The sequence below is a fragment of the Danio rerio genome, chromosome 15, assembly GCF_052040795.2.
Source record: "Danio rerio strain M-AB ecotype USA chromosome 15, GRCz13ab, whole genome shotgun sequence".
NCBI lineage: Eukaryota > Metazoa > Chordata > Actinopteri > Cypriniformes > Danionidae > Danio > Danio rerio.
In genome coordinates, this window is record NC_141035.1 from 46,172,108 (window position 1) to 46,195,588 (window position 23,481).

Sequence of the window (23,481 nt, forward strand, 5' to 3'; positions counted from 1 at the left end):
TTTGTATCATTGAGAAACTTTGGAGTTTTTATTAAATTGTAACTATATTTTGCTGTAATTAGAATTGTAAATAAATAAAATTTTAGGTCAGTTATGATTTTTTGACTAAAAATATCCATTAATTGTGTTTCTGTATTTAGTGATTTCACTTTTTTTTTTCTTTTTTTTTTTTTCTGAATTGCATTTTAGGACCTTGATCTCTGCTCTGTTGACTTTTGATGTTGAAAATTCAACTCTAGAGTATGCTAAGAGAATTGTATTGTTTATTTTAGTACACAGTAAGTTAAAGTTAATGAGACAATGATGAGTTTGATTAAGTGTCTGTTTCTGTTAATAAGCAGAAACAGAAGAGAAGCAGCAGAAGCTTCGCTCATTGCTTACCTGATTGACTTTATTTCTGTCAGATGTTCACAAAAGTCCATATGAGGTTTATTGAGAATTAACTGTTTTAGTTATTTACATTTTACAAAAAAACATGTTTTTTTCCCCTGATGTCACCATCATGGAGAAAAGTGGTTGATTTACTTGGACTCGATTTCTAATGTTAATTTTTCTTTGCTTGCTATGACAAGTATAAAGAAAGAACAATTGATCAAGTTGACTGATCCTGACCAAACCTAACAGGTTGTTAATAAGTAAAGCTGCTGTTTGTGGAGTTCCTTAATGATCCTTTGCTGAGATTTTGAGAGATTTGATGTTTTATTTAGTTTATTTTATGTACGGCTGTGACTGAAGGTAGATGTAGTTTTGTGTTTCTGTTCTCTGTTTCTACTAATTAACAGCAGGTGTTCATCATCAGTCCTCAATCATCACTTAATTAACCCCATCATTGTCTCATTAACTTTAACTCTGCTGCTGAGTAAATTTTACTCAATTTAGAGAGGGACCAAATGTTCTCTGAACTGAGTAAATTTTACTCTGAAGATTATACTGTGATTTGAAGTGATATATTGTGTAAGAGATCATGTGTTTATGGAAATAAGTTGATAAAAACTGTACAAATAACAGACAGCTCAATCAGTTTCTTACCAACTTATACCAATATATCACTTCAAACTATTAAAAATGTCAATAAAAGTAACTTTTTTTTTAGAAAGTATGTTAAAGGATAGATCAAAGATCCATAACGCAAATTTGGAGTTAATTGGGTACTCCCACTAAGCTATTCAAACCGTCCCTGTATGCATTTGACCCCCATTTCCTGACTCGTTTAAGAAGTGGGAGTCCTCCATACCGTAACTGTGCATGATTTTGGTTGTGCTTTGGTGCGGTACGCTTGTAGCGTGAGTGCAAAAGGCTCCTGAAGACATGACGTCACTTTTAAGGGACTGTTTCATATGGATTTATTAATTATTCTGAATCTTCAATGATCTTGAACTGTTGTAGTTTATCAAAGACTCACTCAAACCTCTCTCTGCACCTTCGGGAAACCTCCTGATACCTTTAGCACAATGAATTTTATGATAATTTATGAACATCAAAAGTTGTGGATCTGATCAGCAAAAGATTTAACTGTGTGTCACTGACGAAATAAAATAATGCAAAACTAAAATATGCAGGGCACTGGCCCTCCAGGACCGAGTTTGAACCCCTGGTTTAAGGCAACTGTACCCAGCTAGTGCATCCTTAATTTCCTTTTTTTCAGCATATATAATTTAAATGTGTTTTAGTAAATTAAGATAAAAAATGCTTTCTAATATTAGTGTAAACTACATGATGTATTAAACATTTATCATTTTATTTCAGCCAGTTGCTTATATTTAAATAACATTTAATCTAAATAATTGTAGTTCTGTTTTTCATTTTGGTCACCTTCAATTACTAGACAATATTCCCTTCGAAAAGAATTCAGCATACTATCTCTTACTCCATTGCTGTTGGCATCAGATTAATAAAGCACTCAAGTCTTTGTGCATATTAGGGATATTTTTATTTCCCCACACTTAAGAATCTCGAGGGTACAAAATTTAGACCATTTTTTGCATGTAAAAGATTCAGTACTGCATGTCCTCGAATGTCTCTTCTTTACAGCACTGTTACAGATCACAAAATAAAGAGTCCAGAAAGCCAATAACAGGCCAAATAAAAAGCCTTGAGTCATGAGGACTTGTTGTTTGTGGATTCGGTGCAAGTTTGGCTCTGTATGAAGGTCTCGCTCTCCATCTTTTATGTCTGTTTACAGTGAAATGAACACGGCAGCGAGTGAAATCCAATCACATGCTTCTAGAATGAACATTGACTGGACTGTAGACTAAACTAGACACTCGCTACCGATCCCGAGTCTCGCTCCTCTATTAAACAGTGGGATTCATTCTGAAAAGTTCAGCACATTGGCTGCGCTCCAAACACCTAGTGAGCTGCTGCGCTGTCTGCTGCCTAAATAGGCAGTTGTCTTCTCGGGCAGCTTTTTAATGGAAAGGTAACCTCATAAGTGACTCATTTTGGAGTGCTTTACAAATGAAGAACCTTATGAGTGACTCATTTTAAATGGTCAATTCGTGTTTCTCATACTAATATGGTTAAGTAAAAAAACAAGTTGTAAATTTTAGTGCATTTAAATTTTTTATTTCAAAGCAAGTTCATTGAAATGCTCAATTGACTAAAGTTTAATTGTAATGTTGCAAAGGCCATTTTTAGTACTTTGTACTTCTCGATAGTCTAGTATAAATACAAATATGAAGCACAAAAGTTTTTTTTTTTTTTTTTACTTTTGTTTTGGTATTCCATAAAATAATATTTACATGTCACTATATTTTATTAATTTATAAGCTTTATTTAATGAATAAACATTAATTTGTGACAACATTTGGACAAAATGGACTTTTATTTCATATTTAGTATATTATGTAATATATTTACATTATAAATTGTTAATAATGCCATTTAATTCTTGGAAAGTGGAAAGAAATAATGGTTTTGAAATTTTTTACTATGGTATTATTGCATTTACCACTTTTTAATCAACTAATAATTTAAAGTAATTTAAAATAACAAACATCACTGGAAAAAAAAAAGTCTATTAGGGCTGCACAGTATATCATTTCGGCATCAATATCACAATGTGTGTGTGTGTGTGTGTGTGTGTCTGCAATAGTCACAACGCAGGATATGCAATGTTAAGTTGGGATTGTAGTTGATTAACTATTGAGAATACATGAGATTTGTGGAATCATTTCAATCTTTAACCATAACATAAGAGTGAAACTTTATTATTGCGTGTGTTTTAAAGGCATTTCAAGAAAGTGTACAGCATTCAAGCACAATAATGTAAAACATAAAGAAAACTACTGGTTTATTAAAACAATGAAGACTACACAGTGTTATTTTACATTACTAAATTTCTGTATCTGAATACAGTTTGGCTCTGCGGAAACCGTAATAAAACTGTTTATTCACTTTATTTTCTGCTCTATTGTTATTATTCATGCAATTTTATTTTTATACATGATTCAATTTTACATCCTAAAGCAGGGGTGGGCAAACTCAGTCCTGGAGGGCCGATGTCCTGCATAGCTTAGCTCCAACTCTAATCAAGCACACCTGAACATGCTAATCAGTGTCTGAAAGATCACTAATTATCTATAAGCAGGTGTGTTTGGTCAGAGTTGGAGCTAAACTGTGCAGGAGTTTGCCCACCCCTGCCTTAACCGCTTGTTAAGTGGTGACGTGTTAGTGACGTATGTAATACTGTTTCCAGGTCCAAGCCGCCACTCATTTGAGTGGAGAAATCATTCGTTTATGATCACGTTTTATTTCTATCGCACATTAAAGTTAATTTTATATAAAATCATAGTGTACACAACAATCTCTGGGCTTGCTGCATAACAAATACCAAAAATGTAACAATTTATAAAAAATTAATCACTTTCTGGCCATCGGATATTAGGCATGGACATATATACTGCCATCGTGATTTTCGAAAGCATTAAATCGCTTTGTAAACGTTTATTATTACAATTTCATGAGTCTCCCCATTCAGTTGAATAGAGCGCTTGGACCCGAAAGCCGCTTCGCGTGACGTCACACTTAACAAGCGGAAAGGCTGGTTTATACTTCTGTGTCGAGTGACCGGTGTGACCCACTGCGCCTGCCTTGCGCGTAGCTGTGCATTTATACTTCAGCGTGCTGTTTGTGTTGCTCTGCTATAACACTTCTGAAATGCTAGCTGGCAGTGAGGTTTTTATCTGTTTCGAGTTTCTATACAGGTGTTTTTTTTTTTTTTTTTTTCTGAACGTTACCTTAATGTACAAGTAGCAAAAATTGGCTTATTCAAAGGTGGGAACTGGCGGACGTGCAACAACTTTAATCATAAGGTAAACACAAAATGAAAGTTTCCATCTGGAGCTTCTTCGTGAAAATCGACACTTGTAAACGCTCGGCCCCGCTCATGCTCGTCACAGCTACCAAGTCGACCAATCACAGAGCTTGCGATACATGTTGTTGTGACGTGTGTCTTTTGAGAAGTGCGCATCGGCGTCAGCCACGGCGAGGGCTTTGCGACTGTGCGAAGGCTGCGCCGGAGCATACGCTTGCCCTTGATGCAGAAGTATGAATCAACCCAACCAATATAAATTAATGATTTTTCACAAATAGAGCTATTCAAGCCATCTAGCAAAATTGTTTTCATATTGCAATATATATCGCAGCAAAACAAAATATCGCAATACCCAATACAATCTCAGGCAATTCGTAACTTTTTGACTTTGTGGCTAATTTGTATGAATTCGTACAATCTAATTCGTACAATTTAGTATGATTTGCTCATCACCCAATAACGGTTGGGGTTAGGGGTGAGGTTGGGTGCCACGCCTACTTGAAAATGGTACATTTTCGTACGACTAAACTCGTACGAATTAGCCACTAAACTGACAAAACGTAATATACGTTTCCTCGAGATCAGGCTGCAATACCAAATTTTTCCAATCGTGCAACCCTAGTGTATTTATATATGAGAAATTAAAATAAGCCGTACAAATGCCAAATCTATACATTTTAAAAGTTATTTATCAAACGTTTTGACACGAACATTTTTGATAATATGCTTCCTGTGTTTAAAATGACCCAAACAATTTGTTTAGCGTTCTTTTAAACAATTATATAAAACTTAAATCATCATCTAACACTTGATAATCTAACAATCTATCTAACAATTTCAGTTATCTAAAATACTATGCTCATTATTTTGGAAATTGTTGTGTCCCCCTTCGCAGTCAAAATTGATTTAAACGTGTTCTGATGATTAAAAAAAGGCTAATAAAAGCTTGAGAATAATTTTTTCATGTTGATTAATGCATGTGGAACCTTGCGGTAAATGTTTGCTCATTTCAGTTTCAGTAAAGATGTTTAAAAGTGGATGCGTTTACTAAGTGTGACTATACTTGCGAGTTCCATTAGTGTGTGTGTGTGTGGTTTATTTATGCGCTCTTTCACCTCTTCAAATTGCTATATTTGGTGTGAGACGGCGTCTTGTGGTATTTCAGTAGCCTCAGCCTCTGTCATGTTTGGTCAATGAGTGCATGTGAGTGAGTCGGTGTGTTTCCATGCTCTGCTTGCTGGAGACTTTTTTTTTAATCTTTCATTTTATGCAGACTCACAGATAGTGTCCCAGTGGGCAGACGGCCATGTCTTCTAAAGGGAGTTTGAGTTATTGAATAACCATTGCAGATATACTGTATGTTGAGCAGAAAAGCATCAATGCAGTTACAAATACACTCTTTTAATTTAGACATCTTGAAGTGAAGAGTTCATTTGCATAAGCTGATTACTCATTTTACATTGATTTAAATCATGCATCGAGTTCATTAGCAAAAAAAAAATACTGATTTATTACAATAAGAAAGGAGTTATTTGTGCTTATTAACTCTTTAAGTGTTGCAGTAATGTTATTTTCTAAGTTTTATGTTCAATCCTCTTAAATTTGTTAGAACAATTAAGTAAACTTAAGCGATTTGTGTTGGGACAACATGAAGGAATTGTGTGGAACCCAGAGTTTTCTACAGGGTAAAAAATTACTTTTGCTGCTTGTTCAAACTACTTATTTAAAATAAGTAGTTAAAACTCACACATCTTATTTTTTGGGACAATTTAGTAGTTTTATGTTCAACCTAATTAAATTTGTGAAAAACAAAACAATGAAGTAATTTCAAGTTAAAACTACTTCCAGTATTTAAAATGAGTTAAACACAATTATTGTTTTTTTTTTTTTGGGACAACTCAAATAGTTTTATGTTCAATCCACTTAAATTTGTGAAAATAAGTAAGTTAAGTGATTTTGTGATGGGACGACTTGACCTTACTCCAACAGTTTGCATTACTTGTTTTATTTATTTATTTTTTTCTAAACCTTGATTATTATTATTTTTGCCCTTTTGGTTTGCCGCCACAAAGAGTGAAGATGTGCAATTATTAAAGAGAATTTTGATATTTAATCGCATACTTTAATAGATTGTATGTTATAAGAGAGAGTTTTTATTCAGGAAATCTATTAAAAAGCTGTTTTTTGGAGGAATTTTATGATCTACATCACTGATCAAACTGAAATAACTTTTTACCATTGTTATTTGTGGTATTGTAGGGGATTGTAAATTGAAATAATAAATGTTTTATACAAGTGTCATGAATTAGGGCTGCATGATATTGGAAAAAAATGGACATTGCAATATTTTGTTTATATTGCGATATGAATATGATTTTAGATGTTCATTTTAGTAACTCTATCTGGAAGTAATTCACCATTTTGAGATGTAATAGGTGAGTGCATGTGCATAAAAATATACTAAATTACGCCAAGATACATAAACTTAACTAAAGCATGCAGGAGAACAATGATACAAAAAAATAAATAGCGCTCTGGTTTTCGGTGGAGTTTAACAGTTTTGAGGTAGAGAAATTCAATAATCAAATGAAAAATAACATTGCATCGCTTCATTATTTCTTTGTTAAAGGGGCGAACTTTATCATTGTGCTCAAATGGTTTAAATTCACTTGAAACCTTAGTCACAGAAAGGGATGGCCAGTATTTTTGATCCATGCATTTCAAATATGTATTTTAAATCCAAAATAGTGTTTTGTAAATTGTGTTGAATAGGGTTGATGAAAGTGGGTTAATCTTTTGTATCAAAATACTTTAGTGTCTTGTATTTTTGTATTTTTAAAATACTGTAAAATTCTTTGTAAGAAATCTACATCATATAAATGCACCCTCTGATTGCACCCTACATTTAAAGCAGAATTGAAAGACTCTTAGGAGTAATAATAGTAGTTTTGGATGCATTGCTGATGCCAAATGCTTGTCGTTAAAGCAAACAACATAAAAAGAAGTCCCACAGTGGCCATTCCTACAATACTTCATTGGCTGTTTCAAATGCCAGTAGTTGATCAGTAAGTGCACTGTTTAGTTAATTAACAGGAAAGATGTAAGTCTTAAGATGTCACAATATATGAAACGCATATTAAATAATCAAACTCCTAGATACTATTTCTACATTGAGTATTGAGTTTAATAGCAAAACAAAAACGGAAAAATTCTGTGAACAAATTTTACATACAAATTTTACATTTTAACTCTTCAACACCTTTGTAATATATTAATAGGTTGAATAATCATTGTACAAGGATGATGGCAATTTTATTGGCTATATTAGCTATCAAACATTGTTTACTTCACTAAGTCAGTTTAATTGGGAAGGGATTGATTGAGTAGGTTTAGTTGATAAAAGACTTGCAAAAACATGTGATGCTCCTCTGTAAAAGTATTTTGTAGCATTTTTAAAATACAAAATACTATATTTTATTTGCATTTGTGGCTTCTGTATTTTGTAGTTAATTGACACACCTAAAATTAAGGTATTTAGTATTTTTTTTAAATGCATTTCAACTCTTTCAACCCTGGTTACAATCATCATCAAAATAAAACAACCCAAGCTCATTTTAAAAGCGTAGCCCCGCGGACGTTTCTGGAGGCCACGATTTACGTGGCCGGAGGTACGTATGGCCGCATTTTATTTTTTCGAGCGAACGCTACGGGGCGGTGTGACGCCGCTCCTGTTCGCGCTCGCCGGCTGACGGCTCCCCTCCGTGTGGAGGGCTTTCCCGCCGCAACCAGTTTGTCCGCTTAGCTCAAAGTGTTACGTCGGCAGAGCGGAGGCCCGGAGGAGGAGGAGGAGTTGGCCGTGGCGACAACCGGGTTAGAGTCCGGGGAAGAGCAGTTCTAGAAATCAAGCAAGATGAAAAACAGAATCCAAAAAAAAAAGTGAACAAGTTTGTGACGGGGCGAGAATGGGGTGAAATCCGAAAACGCAGTCAAAATCGGGTGAGGGCTTTTGCTTTTCTTTTCTGGACGGCTTTTGTAAATCGTCGCTTGGGTTTAGAGAAGGAGGAGGAGGGTGGCTGGGTCGGCCGATTGGCTAGCTGCCCAGTCAATCGTTCAGTCAGTCGGACAGACGGTCGCTCGACAGCGGCCTCCGACGGCTTTTCACGCGAGAACAGCGCGGGCGCGAACGATGCGCGCTCCCGAGACTAGGGCTAGGGCTACGTTTACACAATGAGCCTGGGTTGAAATAAAAGTAAAACTCTTTCACACTATTATATTTGGGTTAAACTTTGCAATCAAATCATGTGCTCTGAACTGTAGCTCCTGGTTCATTTTAATCCCAACTTAAAGTCTGAAGATTCTGCGATGTGACTATTGCAGATTCGCACATTGCGATATCGATGCTGAAACGATATATTGTGCAGCCCTACCATGAATATAGCCAATGCTGCTGATATGGCCTTAAAACATAAATAAATAAACTATATTCAATAGCCTGCTAAATAATGCATGCAATACATTATTTAAAAGAAATAATAACCCAAATATTTTATCATTTGAGAGAAATGAAACCATCTCTGCAACTTCTGAAAGTGAACAACCATCTTTAACTCTTGCTTAAAGCAAATATAACTAGATATAAATTAGATAATTATCACCACCACTTTGCTCCATTGGCATAGTTTTATTAACCTGAAAACTTGTTTACTTCTGTACTGTCTTGTCTTTTTTTTCTTTCTGGACATATCTTGCTCATACAGTATTTCAGCATCCAGACTAAAATCATTACAGGTTTTTAAGCAGGAAAACCAGCTCTGCTTGTTTGTAGAGATGTGTGTTGACGTGTAACTACATTCCCTGATGTGCTGAACAGTCAGAACATGTACTAATGACCGGCACACACATACTCTAACTAAATGAATAACTAATGCTATATCTATTTGCTTATTTGTTTTTAATTATTAAATTAAAACTGTTTTAATTGACTATGATCTTCTATGTGAAGCTGCTTTGACACAATCTACATTGTAAAAGTGATATAAATAAAGGTGAACTGAATTCATTTGAATTAAATCATATTAAAACAAGCAGGTAAAATTTCAGATCTAATTAATCATAATTAAGATAAAAACTTAAACACTGAAAACTGGACTGACACTGTTTTAATTGACTATGATCTTCTATGTGAAGCTGCTTTGACGCAATCGACATTGTACAAGCACTATACAAATAAAGGTGAATTGAATTGGTTATTTAAATTTGACCAATCAGATCGGTCCTTGCTATTTTCAGCCCTGCCTCCCCAGTAGTTGCTGTTCTGCTGTTGGCTGGAGTTTCCCAAAGGTGAACCTAGAGCTGAAAATAAACCCTAATCAACAGTCGAGAGGAAAATGTCAACAGTCAATCAAAGTCAGAATATCTGTGGAGGCTTTGCACAGTGTTTTAAAGATTTACCCCAACAGTATTTTTTATCTTAATTATGATTAATTAGATCTGATAACTATATTTTACCTGCTTATTTTAATATCATTTAATAATAAAAAAACATAAGCAAATAAAAATAGCATTTTTCCCCTAGTGAAATGTTCTATTGTAAGAAATATCACTACTGCTTTACTAAACAGTATCGCATATTTTTCCAGCATCATGCATCCCTTGTGCAAAACGTTGTTAATGCGATGCTTAGAATTAAGATATGCAGATTTTTGATTATTTTGATAAGTTGTGCATCCTTATAACAGCGCTTAATCTGTGTTTTAGTTGTAGTTAGTGTTGTAACTGCACGTGCAAACGGTATTTATTTAAGGAACCTAGGAGAGAGTTTTAGTGCATGTCTCTGTCAGTTGTTGTAGTATAGTATGTGCATTTCAGTTTAACACTGTTTAATTTCGTCTGAATTTAGTGTGAATGTGCTTCAGTCTCACTGAACTCCTTTTTTAGTCTTTATCTACGTGTTCCACGCTGTCTTATTCCTCAGCAAGAAGTGTGCGTGTGTCTGTGCACGTTCAGATGTACCTCTCCATGTGTAAGTTCCTGTAGGGTCAATGTGTGAATCTGCTCTTATCATTTAATATAATGCTTTATTCTTCATGCCTGAAAGAGGCATATGCATGATGGAAACAAAAAGGGCTTAATTAAATCCTGCTGGTTTGTGGTAATGAAGTGCTTTTCTGTGCACTGTTTCTGCAGTATGAGGGGATGCATGGAAGAGGTAGATTTTTCTGCAAATGAATGTGAAGCTGCGGTGACATTTTTGACTCCTCATGTCTGTAGCTTTTCATTTCTGTGCTGCAGACTTGGGCAGCAATATATATATATATATATATATATATATATATATATATATATATATATATATATATATATATATATATATATATATATATACACATATACCCACTGAAAATGTTCCCGTGACCCACCAGTTGAGAAACACTGCATTAGACGATCTTAAACCAGCATTTCTACTATTCTGTCAATCATATTTTCAAGTTCAGGAGAGAAGCAAAGGTGGCCGCACAAGTCTTCACATGTATTTATAAGGTATAATTCACCCAAAAATGTCATTTCGATCTTCATGACGTGACGTGAGCTGATCGTGACCTGTTACCAAATAGAGGGTGGGCGTGCGCGAATGTGAATGAAGCCTACTTTAGTGAACAAAACCTGCATAGGCTGTAAATAACAGGTAATACAGTTTTAAATAAGATTCAGTTTGTGGCATGGAGTGATCGTTTGGGAGCCGCTCGGGAAGTATGAACCGCACTTAGCAGTGAAAATGAAACGTAAGCGAACATTAAAATAATCACATTGCATTATAGAGTGATTATGACAAGCATTTGATATGTTTTTTTTTTTTTTTTTTTCATAGCGAACAAAAGCTGCGTCCCAAATCGCATACTTATGCACTATTCTACATTATTTTGTAGTATAAATAATAAAAGTTGCGCGTTCACACTGTAAACTTTATTTACCCGGATGATGCACTCATTCAGCGGCTAAAATGAAGTGTGTAATGATGGACACTTCACGCACTCAACGACTGCAGGTTTGCTCACATAGCGGAAGGGGCGGAGCTATCGGGCGCACATGTTGGATTTATTTATTTTGGATTGACGAAGCAAAATTCTCCTACGAGAGTGATTATAGCGCCTCCCGATGGTGAATTCGGTTATACTTATGGCAGGTATTATTTGATAGTCTGGTCATTTATTTCACTAATTTGGCAACCGGCAAACGTCATCAGGGAAACGGCTTGAATTTCCGCTTAGTAGAAAAACATTAGTGTGCCATTTGGGACGACACTACATACATGTACTATGCTGTTGAGTGTATAGTGTGCCATTTGGGACGCAGCTATAGTGTTTTACATGAGAATAAATGTTTAACAGTGTCAGTGTAACTACTCTAGCCTATATAATCTTCAATTTAATGCAAGAGGCAATCTGTTATTGATAAATAGCACTAGACTTTTGGTCATCTGAGAAATTAAAATGGTCATGCCCAACTCTCCTATCGGTGAAGTTTCTTTTCCCTCTCCGCTGTCGCCTCTGGCTTGCATGGTTCAGGATCGGTAGAGCTACGCATCGATGAATTTGCTCTTTAGTGTTTGGACTCTTAGTAATTTAAAACACACTGAACTGAGCTAAACTAAACTGAACTTAAACACTAAAAACTGAACTACCCTGTTCCAGTTACTATGACCATTTATGTGAAGCTGCTTTGACACAAACTACATTGTAAAAGCGCTATACAAATAAAGCTGAATTGAATTGAATTAAAGGTCTGACTTTACCCGTTGAATTTTTTTTGTCAATGACAGATTGTAAGCACATGTCTGAAACACAGTAATTCAACATCAGAATTATGAATATTTGTATTCTGATGTCGTCCATTTACTGTACATTGACCAGGACAAATTTAAAGTCTGTTCAAGTCCACCATTCAGAGTCTATGCAAAAATGTAGCATTTTAACCAACAGTAGAGCTACACAGCTACACGTAGCCTATTGCTGTTTTACCATATGTTTGAGAAATAACAATAATATTAGCCCACTCGTATTAACCTGTATTTTACATCTACAGAATCATGAGAATTTCTTTATCTTAATTTTAAGCAAAAAAAAATAGCGATTCTCATTTTAGCCCAAATCATGCGGCTCTACCGTGTACCAATTCCTTGTCATTGTGTTTGGTTGATACAGAGTACAGATTCTGATGCTTGTTTTATAATACATAAAGCACATTTTCCCTTTAAGTGTGATTCTTAAGTCAATATCTCTCCCCTTATAGCTCCCCTTTAAGTTTGAAAAATCTAAAAGGTGTTTTCGGTTTCAGTGGAAAATGAATACCTTAAAGTGATTTCCAGGCATGGAAAAGCGAGGTGTGTGTAAAGGGTGTTGTGTTTCTATAGTGAGTGATCTGTTGTTCACTAACAAGGGAAGCAGCCTAGTGTTCGTCCTCTGGGAGATTTGATTCCTCACAGAAACTGAAGCTCAAAATACAGGACTACTTCTTTTTTTCCTTCACATCCGACTTGTTTGTAGACAATAAACCGGTTCATAAAAGAAAATCTGGTCACACTTTATTTTGATGGTCCCTTTTGTTGAAGTTACATTGCATCTGCATATCAACTAATTCTAAATAGATTATAAGTAGACTGTTAGGTTAGGGTTGGTGTAAGTTGACATGTACTTGCAAAGCTTCTTATAGTCAGTTAAATTGTGTTGAAGGAGCAGTGTCAACAAATATTAAGTAGACCGTTTACTAATACTCAAATGAGAAGTAATTGGTGTGTAGTTGCAATGCAGCTTTTAGTCCACCAAATGTGCAATATTGACCATCAAATTAAAGTCTTACTGATAATTCTAATCATCTTTCTACTAGTGTATGGGATTATAAATTCATGTTTGTCAGAAAATGTGGAAATGAGTGGATGTTGGCTAATAGAGTTCAACTCTTCCTGTTGTGCATCCTGGTGTTCTGTGTGATGTTTATATGGAAATGAATGATGGTGCTGTTGTTGAATCAGGAATAATGGGATGTTTAGGCATGAGCTGCACATCAGGAACTGATCAGATAAACACTGTTCGAGATATCAGAGATGCTGCGTTTTTTATTTTTTATGAAGATGATGTTCACTTCAGCAGCCTCTGTCAGTTGTCAACTGCTATTTAATAAAATCAGCATTAAATGACATAGAAGAAAACAATTGTGTATTTTTAGAGCTGCTCCAAATCTTTCCAGTTTCCACCACTAATATTTTTTTGAATCCAGTATAATATAAGTTATTGGGTTTGGGTGTTTTACGTGTTTTAAGTGTTAACATGTTTTTATAATCATTATTTTTTTATTTTATATTATTATTATTATTATCATCATCATCATCATTATAGTTAGATTATCATTTACAACTTTTTAAAATTTAAAGTTTTAATAACTCATTTCTATAAACTGATTTATTTTATCTTTGCCATGATGACAGTAAGTAATATTTAATTAGATATTTTTCAAGACACTTCTATACAGCTTAAAGTGACATTTAAAGGCTTAACTAGGTTAATTAGGTCAACAAGGCAAGTTAGGCTAATAAGGCAAGTTATTGTGTAATGATGGTTTGTTCTGTAGACTGTCAAAAAAGATTTTACCTTAAAGGAACTAATAATTTTGTCCTTAAAATAGTGTTTAAAAAAATTAAAAACTGCTTTTATTCTAGCCAAAATAAAAAAAGAAGACTTACTCCAGAAGAAAAAATATTATCAGACATACTGTGAAAATTTCCTTGCTCTGTTAAAGATCATTTGGGAAATATTTAACAAAGAAAAAAAAAATCAAAGGGAGGCTAATAATTCTGACTTCAACTAAGCGCGCGTGTGTGTGTGCGCGTGTGTATCATGGCAAAATTAAAATAAATCTTTTATTAGAAATGAGTTATTAAAACTATTATGTTTAGAAATGTGTTGAAAAAAATCAGCTCTACATTAAACAGAAGTTGGGGAAAAAATAAACAGCGAGTCTAATAATTCAGGGGGGCTAATAATTCTGACTTTAACTGTACATGTTTTTTATTATTTTTTATTTGCACAAGTATCTAAACTGTAAAACAAGACACATGAGGTTAAAAATGTGGTCGCTATATAAAATCTGCCTTTTTTTATTTATTTATTTTTTTCCTGCAATTTTTTTGGGGAGGCAGAAATGCGACCACAACATGTTTTCATGACATCTTTTGGATCCCTCTTTGATTTTTATGTGCATATAAATGAGCTGAGTTTCAAATCAACATGCTTGATCTTCCACATTCAGTGTGTGTTGTGCTTGTGTGAGCATCTTCAGTCTTTTCCCCTCTGTTTTTCAGGCGCTTTCTCTGTCTGTTGGGTGTGTGTGTGCCATATAAAAGCTCTTAAGTGCGTCGGTTCAGACAAAACACTGACCCCTAAGAGGATTACAGCCTCCCTTCACCTACTTTACCATCACTACTATAGGGCTTTTTTGATCTATCACAGATGTTAGATACTTTAATTCCAGCCTTTGTTTTAATCACTGGTTTCTCTTCTTTTAACTAGGGTTGGATGATGGGTTGGTTTATAGTGGGTTAGCCGTTATAAAAGACTCAAATAATAAAGTGTATATACATGTGTGTGTTTATTGGGTGGTCTGTGGCCCCGAGGGTGTCATAATCTTTTGTTATCTTGTCTTAGTAGTATTGTAAAAGCACTGACGGGTAACTGTTGGCTCAGTTTCTGGTCCACTTGGCTGATTGCTCTGGTCAAGGCTTGTTCTCGTGCCAGAGGAAGAGACTTGATTCGTTAAATCAGGCTTGAGTTGGTTTTGTTTTCTTAATGGAAGCTTAATGACAAAGAAAGTGTTAGATACATTTGAACAGTGCACGCAAAGTAATTGTTTTTTTTTTATTATTGTTGTTTGGCTTAATTTTAATTATTTTTTATTTATTTATATATGTATTTTTATTTGATGAGAATAATAATAATAATAATTATTATTATTCCATAATATTATAATTAATGTATTTATTATTATTATTATTATTATTATTATTATTATTATTATTACTGCAATAAATAATCTGAAAAATCTACAAAATAAAATTCAAACTTATAATAAAACAATAGTAATAATAATAATAATATACATGATGATAATAGTAATGGTAATAATAATAATAAAATACAAACTAATATATTTAATATAATATTTTTTTATAATAATCTACAAAAATAAATTAATAAAATAAAAACAAACTGTAATATATTTATAATAATAATTGTAGTAGTAGTAGTAGTAGTAGTAGTAGTAGTAGTAGTAGTAGTAGTAGTAATAATAATTATAATAATAATAATAATAATAATAAAAACTATAATAATCTACAAAATAGTAATATCAACAAAATAATAATAATAATAGTAACAATAATCTACAAAAATCTACAAAACAATAATAATAATCTAAAAAATAAATCTACAAAAAATATAAACTATATTTAAAAATAATAATACTAATAATAGTAGTACAAATTTACAACATAAATCTACAAAATGAAATACAAGCTATAATCATAGTTTGTGATGTATTTAATATAATAATGATAATAATAATAATAATAATTATTATTATTATTTTATAATTAATATTTATAAATGTTATCCTTTATTATTATTGTTATTAATGTTATTATTTTTAAATTAATTTTATTATACCTTTATTTTGCAATTCTACAAAATAAAATAAAAAAAATCATATAGAAAATTTACAAAGAAAAAGGGAAACTTTTTTTTTTTTTTTTTTTTTTTTGCAGATTTTTTTTATTTTTTATTTTTTTGTTTATCATTTGGTAATATTAAGTTATTGTTATGGTTATCATTACAATTTGGTCTTATTGTATTATAGTTATTTTTTAGTTATTAGAATGGGAAAGGAATTAGAATATAGGTTTCATATATAAAAATATACTGTGTGTGTGTGTGTGTGTGTGTGTGTGTGTGTGTGTGTGTGTGTGTGTGTGTGTGTGTGTGTGTGTGTGTGTGTGTGTGTGTGTGTGTGTGTGTGTGTGTGTGTGTGTGTGTGTGTGTGTGTGTGTGTGTGTGTGTACTACTACATACTACACGCAGACAAATGCATACACACAAAAATTATACTTAAATATATTCTTATTTTCAAACAGTTTTTTTTATATTGTTATTGGTGCTTTTGTTATAGTTTATTGTGATTTAATATAATTTAATATGACATGTACATTCAAAAATAATTGTTGTTTATAGTCTTTAAAAATGTCACCAGAAACTACTGCAAAAGACTAATTCATTATGACATTCTGAAACCGGTCACAGTCCAGTTTGCTTTGATTTCCTGTCTATTTTTATAGGCGTGCTGAACATAAAGTGACGTGTGTTCAGGTCAGATGCGATGGAGAAATAATGCAGCAGTCATTCTGAGGCACACACACAAGTACTTTGTCAGCTGTTTTGAACAAATATGGCTCAGGAAGTCTGTAAAACGCTCACCTTTGACCCCGTGAGACGTGGCGTATGGATCAGTTTAAGGCTGGATGTTGTCAAACACCCGAGAAAAAAGGGGGAAAAAAGAGCTGAAATGTTCCCTTGTTTTCGCAGTGCTGGAGCAGAACTGATGTGAAACCCACAGATATGGCAGAGTTTGCACTGCAGATGTGCTTTTCTTTTCCCATCGAGATCTCAGAGGCGCTATGAGGAGAGATGTTTTTGTGAACAAATCAGGGATGCAAAGTTTTCCACACAATTCTCATGATCAGCCCTCGCTTAGGATAGCGATTAATTAATTAATTATTAAGGTATAACAAAATAAGCAAATGGCACTCCAAACATCCACACCAAATCTGTTTATTGTCAATAAAAGACTAGTAGGATTGTATAATAATAATAATAATAATAATTATATTAATAATAAATGATTAGGGCTGTATTATATCGAGAAAAAAACTGACTTGCGATATTTTGTTCTTCTGCAATTTGTTCTATTGCAATATGAATTAGGGTTGTCACGATACTGGAATTTGGTACCAATAAATACTGTAATTTTAAAAACGTACATTAGACGGTAACATTTGAGGCTGTCAAGCTCATTCTCAAACATCGCTGATTTGCCATTGTGTTCATGTGCTCAACAGAAATTACTGTGATTGGCTGTGAAGGTCATCGGTTCATCGAACTCTCCACTGTTTACTGAGTTTGAACGTCCCAGTGTCCCTGTATCTACAGGAGGGTTGTAACAATATACCGGTATGACGGTCTACCACGATTTGAACGTGCACGATTATCATACCTTGAACAATTGCATATCAACGGTTTTAACCCTTAAAGACCGAGACAGCCGCCCGCGGCTAAAAATAAGTATTGCTCTTAAATGTTTAATAACTTTTGATCCGCTGATCAGATTCATACAATTCAAAGATTGGCATAAAGAAGAGAATCTCAGCTTTCCAGTGCTGTATCACATAACTTTCAGAGGCTCCGGAATCAGTGCGGTTACGTCATCAAAATTTGACAACACTGATTTGACAAAGAAACGCTCGTCACTGTGTCTCCGGACAAACCAGACATGATACATTGATGCATTGTCCCTCCTCCATGCCCAGATTGGTTCAAACTCGCTATATCACAACCAATAAGCATAGGTTTCGCTTTTGTTTGTGGACCAACAATGAGCTTTTTGAACAACACGGAATGAGAGATAGGCATACATTTATGCACGGCTAAATAAAACGCAAAAAAAAAAGTTTTGCATGAAATAATTCTCATACTAAGTACTTTTGCATGCACAGCAGCACAGAAACATGACAAAACAGTGACACAGCAAAGACGAACTGCTGCTCTTGCTGTTTTCAAAAGACGCAAATGAAGGTGCAGCTGTTTGTCTGCATTGCAGACAACCATATCCAAATCCATATCCACAGACAACCATATCCATGCTGGCACATAAAACCTAAGGATGTTCCATATTGAATCTAGTTTTGTTATGTAACTATTTATAATATAGTAAATATTTATATCTATTTTTTTACTGAGGATTTGCACCATGTTTATTTGGACTTTATTTGGACTTTAATATTGGCACATTATTTATTATTTTCTTATTTTTTTATTTGTTCATTGTAAGTGGTGTTGTTTATAGTAACTGAAAATATATTATTTGGAAAAAGTCAAATTTGCTTTACTGTTCTATTATTTTGTAACATTTGTAACATACCGTATACCGCGAAACCGTCAAACCGTGGTATTGTTTTAGACGATTATCATACCGTGAAAAATTCATACCGTTACAACCCTAATCTACAGTCAAAGTCACATCGATCGGCCAGTTTGTCTTTAAGCTGACATACGAGCGATCCGCGAATGAATCATGGCTTTAAAATGCTACAGTGTTTAAAATTTCAGTATCGATTGGTACCAAATTCCAGTATCGTGACCACCTTAAAATGAACTCAGGGTTTCCGCTACATTCATTCTTCCATGGCGGGGCGCCACGCCAAAATTCATCCCGCCACGGCTACATTACAGCTTCTCATTCAAAATATTTAATCTTTTTAATAGCGGGTGATAATCGCACCGAAAAATATTAAAGGGTAAGTGAATTATAACAGCGCAAACTTTTCTGTAACCGTAGTAGTGCTCTGCGTCATTTGTTTAACCCATTAAGGTGACGTGCTGACTGACAGGCGCGTGATGTCTGAGGCCAGCAAACACGACATATAAGAGTTTCACTTTACTTCAGGACGCATTAATATCTCTGTAGGTTTATTAGGGAGACATTCATAAATATTCCTAGCAAATCTAATAAATGCTGGAGACATACTCGTTACATAAACGCACTAAATCGCACTTCAGTATCGTTTATTTGAGAGCGCACAAGATCTTGAAGTGGCTTATATTTGAGGGGGCACGCAAGAAGTTTTGTGCACGAGCAGAAGAAATCGGCACACAAGCAAGAGATCCACATGCTGTAGGCTATTACAAAAATGCAAACTCAACTTTTAATACTGCGCTCATGACATTTGTCATTGAAATAACGAAAAAAATGTTGCTTTTTGTTTAGTTTTAATACTGATTTTGCTCTCCATTTCAGAAGCAGCAGTTGACATGTGCTGCTTTTTAGGTTTGATCACAGTATCGATATTTTAAGGTTTCATGTGGAAGTTAGAAATTTCAGTAACATAACACTACTGCGATGTGAGTGTTGCAGATTCTCACATTGCGATTTATTTATTTATTTATTTTATTTATTTATTTATTTATTTTTATGATGAAACTATATAATGTGAAGCCATTATTATTATCATCATTATCATTATTATTCACGTTAAGATTGAATAAAAAAAAAATATTTTTTTTTGTTTGACTTGAACTTAAGAAATGTACCCAGGTCTTGACCTCATTGACCTCATCGCTATATGGGCTGTGGGTTGGACAAAATATGCTGACTAATTTTGCTGTAACTGTGCAGAAGTTTGTATTAAAACTGCTGATTTTTGCTGAATGATTTTGAGAGCACAAGAGCAGAAAACGCAAATTAAAACAACTCTACTTTCACAATGCAAATGCAGTTATAACCACTTGTTTGGTAAACGCCTACAGGAAGTTTCTCATGTTATACATCCAAAAGAAAATATCACTTTGGATGAATTGTGTTGTACACCAATCATCTAAACATCCAAGCATTTACATATTATTCAATAAACATACACATGTACACAGACACATGCATACACGCGCACATATGCATACATGCACACACACATACTGTACATGAGCAAATGAATAGATTTGAATGACAAGTTCAACAATCAGTGGAAATCTGCACCGTTTTCTTGCTTTTTTTTTTCTGTGGTTGCAGTTTCCGTGTGGGCTGCGGGACTGAGTAGTGGAGTTTTTAATGAATTCAAGCTTTCTCCCTTAATTTTTTTCCTTGCATTTGCTAAACAAGTTTTGCTCAAGCGTTAATGATTCTCAGTAATTGATTTAAAGGATCATCAATAAGCATTTCTGATTTCATTGTTAGCATCCCTGCACTGGAAATATAAATACAAATGCAGGGCTCGAAATTGCGCATATGCGCCCGAAATTTAAGCTATGCGACCTCATAATATATATTGGGAGCATTCGTGCGACTGCATATAATGGTTGTAGTGCGACCTGTTTGTTTTTTTTGTTTTGTTTTTTTTTAAAAACGTTGTAAAATTCTTCCCTGGCGCTATATTGGTTCATTTTAGCTGTCAATCACTCAAGACTTTCCGCCGTCAGATGACGGAGGGAGCTTTTGTGACTGCGGGGAATGCAAACGGCTGAAGAGTGAAAAGTACACTGACTCTCTATGCGTTGCATGCACTGCGTGTTCAGCCAACACAATCTCACGCCAATTCGTAACTTTTTCATACGTTTCCTCGTGAGATCAGGCTGCAACAGCGCAAATGTCCGCTAAAACACCATCGCCAAAGAAGCTCGCCTTTACTGAGTTTAAACTGATGCTGGTTATAACAAAGCGCAGTATTGCGCCTGTGGTCATCGGGAGGATCCTGCTCTGCCCCCCTCGTATTGGGCCGGCTGACTCGCATGCTGTTCCGCAAACACAGAAAAATGTAATTCAGCGCGTAACGAGGCTGAGCATTAAAACGACACAAACCGAAACCAAAACTTTTATAAGTGAGGCTTTTCTTCCTTTCTTTTGTCTGTTCTTTCTTGAGGTGTACATTATTTTTCTATTTAATTACTGATGACTGCTTTGCAGCTTTCAGCATTGAGTTGAATGATTTATTATATTATTTTGTTTGTTTTGTAGCAGAAATATTATTTATTAAATTAAGATGCATATAAAAACAATAGTACATAATAAATATTTCTTACTACAATGCTTTATTTGTGTTTGATGCAAACCATCAATTTATTTTTTTATAAAGTAACAGCAGGACTTTATATAGCAGATAACTTACATTAAAGCACATTCAAGGCAGCATGATGATGAGAAATATAATTCATTATTAGTATTATTGTCATCATCATCATCATCATTAATATTTTATAATTATTCAACATTCATTTTGGAATTATTGCACAAATATTAAGTCATCACAGCATTAGTTTGATAGTTGTTTCTGGGTTTTGTTAGTCCCAATTGATGATGTTTTCTAATACAATAAATCCCTTAATATACAACTTGTCAAATATATCATTCATTTTTGGTGGGTGCTCCTAAATTTTTTCTGTTGCTCCTAAATATTTCAGGTTGGGAGCACCGGTGCTACCAAGTAAGGAAGTTAATTTCGAGCCCTGAAATTTATATTGTTATCGTTTAATATGGAAAATAATTATCTAGATTACATTTTAGCCGTATCACCCAGCCTTAAGGCTGTTTTATACTTCTGCGTCAAACGCCGGCGTATGCTACGGCGCTGACGCATAGCCCTTCGCCGTGGCCGTCAGCGTCACTGAAGTGCACCTCTCAAAAATTGTAACTACACGACGCGTAGCGCAAGCTCTGTGATTGGTCGGCTTGGTAGCGCTGACGAGTCTGGGCGGGACGTAGAGCTGCGCGAATGGCGCGAGCTGGACGCGAGCCCAATGGAGCGATTGTTTACAAGTGTGGAGTCCCGTGAAGGAGCTCCTGATGGAAAGTTTTGTTTTGTGTTTACCTCAGTTAAAGTTGTTGCACGTCCGCCGGTTCCTGCCTCAAAATGAGCGAGTTTGAGCCACTTGTACATCCAGGAAGTGTTCAGGAAAAGCAAAACATCAGAGAAGAAACTCGACACTGAGAAACATTTACACTTCTCTGCCAACTAGCGTTGTGGAAGTGTTAATGCAGACCGACAGAGACAGCGCGCAGAAGTATAAATGCACAGCTACGCGCGTTGCATGCGCCGTGGGTCATGCCGGTCACTTGATGCAGAAGTATAAACCAGGCTTAATATCAAAGCACTTCACAAAACCTTTTAAGTTTTCCCTTTTTTACAGTGCATCTACAAATATGAGAGGCCTGCAGTGACCTGATAAACTAAAGCCTGGGGTCTCTGCTGTTTCATGCTCTTTCATACCGAAGGAAACTGCGGTTGTAGTTTCAGTTATGTTTCCTCTAATAGCGTGAACTCTGTCTGTTGACCATATATAAGTGTGTGAGGAAACACAAGGCCTCGTGGGAAATGTTGTTGGCTATTGATGTGGAATCATTGACTCTAAACGCTGCTGGAGTTTCTGTTGAAGTGAAGCCTCAGGGGTTTATTTTAGGTCTCTGTAGGTTTGACTCTTCTTGATGGACTAGTTTAGCTGGTCAGTTGTCCTGTCTGCATTCTGCCGTCAGATCGGTTACGCTGATACGGATCGCCTTGATAAAGCGCAGTTTGCTCACTTTAGGGAACAGGCATTTGTGACTTTATTAACAATGAAAGCAGGAACGGCCTCGGGCTCTGGAAGATTTGTTGTTGCTTTAATGATGCGCCAGCTGACATTGAGGATGTCAGTCAACTTGCCAAAAAAACAAACACATTTTTGAGAGTCTGTGGGCACTGAGTGTGTGTTATTAGATTGCAATAAGAATGAGCCTATAATTCATGTTATGAATGGAAAACGTATCCCTAAACACATTTGTCTTTTCAGGAGGAGGAACTGAGGACAGGCCATTGAATTACTAGAAAAACAATGCATGGGAGTGCAATACTTTCTAATAATTCAACAGAGCGGAGTCCATTTGTAGGGGTTTTCTTTGATTCCTACAGCTGAAGTCACTGTTTAGAAGTTGTATTTCATGCATTTGTCAGGTTTTTGTTCTCAAAGGGCTCTTCCAAGACTTCTGTTGTGTTTTGATGCAGTGTTGTCCAATATATTGATAAATATCTATACTGGAATATTTAAAACGATATGATATTTATTTTTGGTTGGTATCGATATTGGCTTTACTCTCTCGCATAGGGGCACTAGTGTCCCACCTTTCTCAAAGTATCGAAAATGTTATAGAAGATCTGTTTTTCAACGTATCGTATAGAAGTTACAAATTCTAGTAACGTGACGACATTATTTTAATCAGATTTTTGACTATTCATTCATTCATTGTTTTAGAGGAATCTTTTATAATGAATCTTTAAGTTAGCGATTCAGTAATTCATTAACAAAGTGAGCAGCCGCATGTTTTTG

The 23,481-nt window shown here is 34.8% G+C and overlaps 1 protein-coding gene and 1 long non-coding RNA gene across 16 annotated transcripts in view; both read left to right on the forward strand.

Moving 5' to 3' along the window:
• The window catches only part of actn4 (actinin, alpha 4), a 264,894-nt gene that overhangs the window by 6,937 nt on the left and 234,476 nt on the right, over window positions 1–23,481 (forward strand).
• LOC147840706 (uncharacterized) lies at window positions 2,398–7,516 on the forward strand. The gene is made up of 2 exons (XR_015510026.1): window positions 2,398–3,081; window positions 3,122–7,516. It is a non-coding gene; the product is annotated as an uncharacterized LOC147840706 (long non-coding RNA).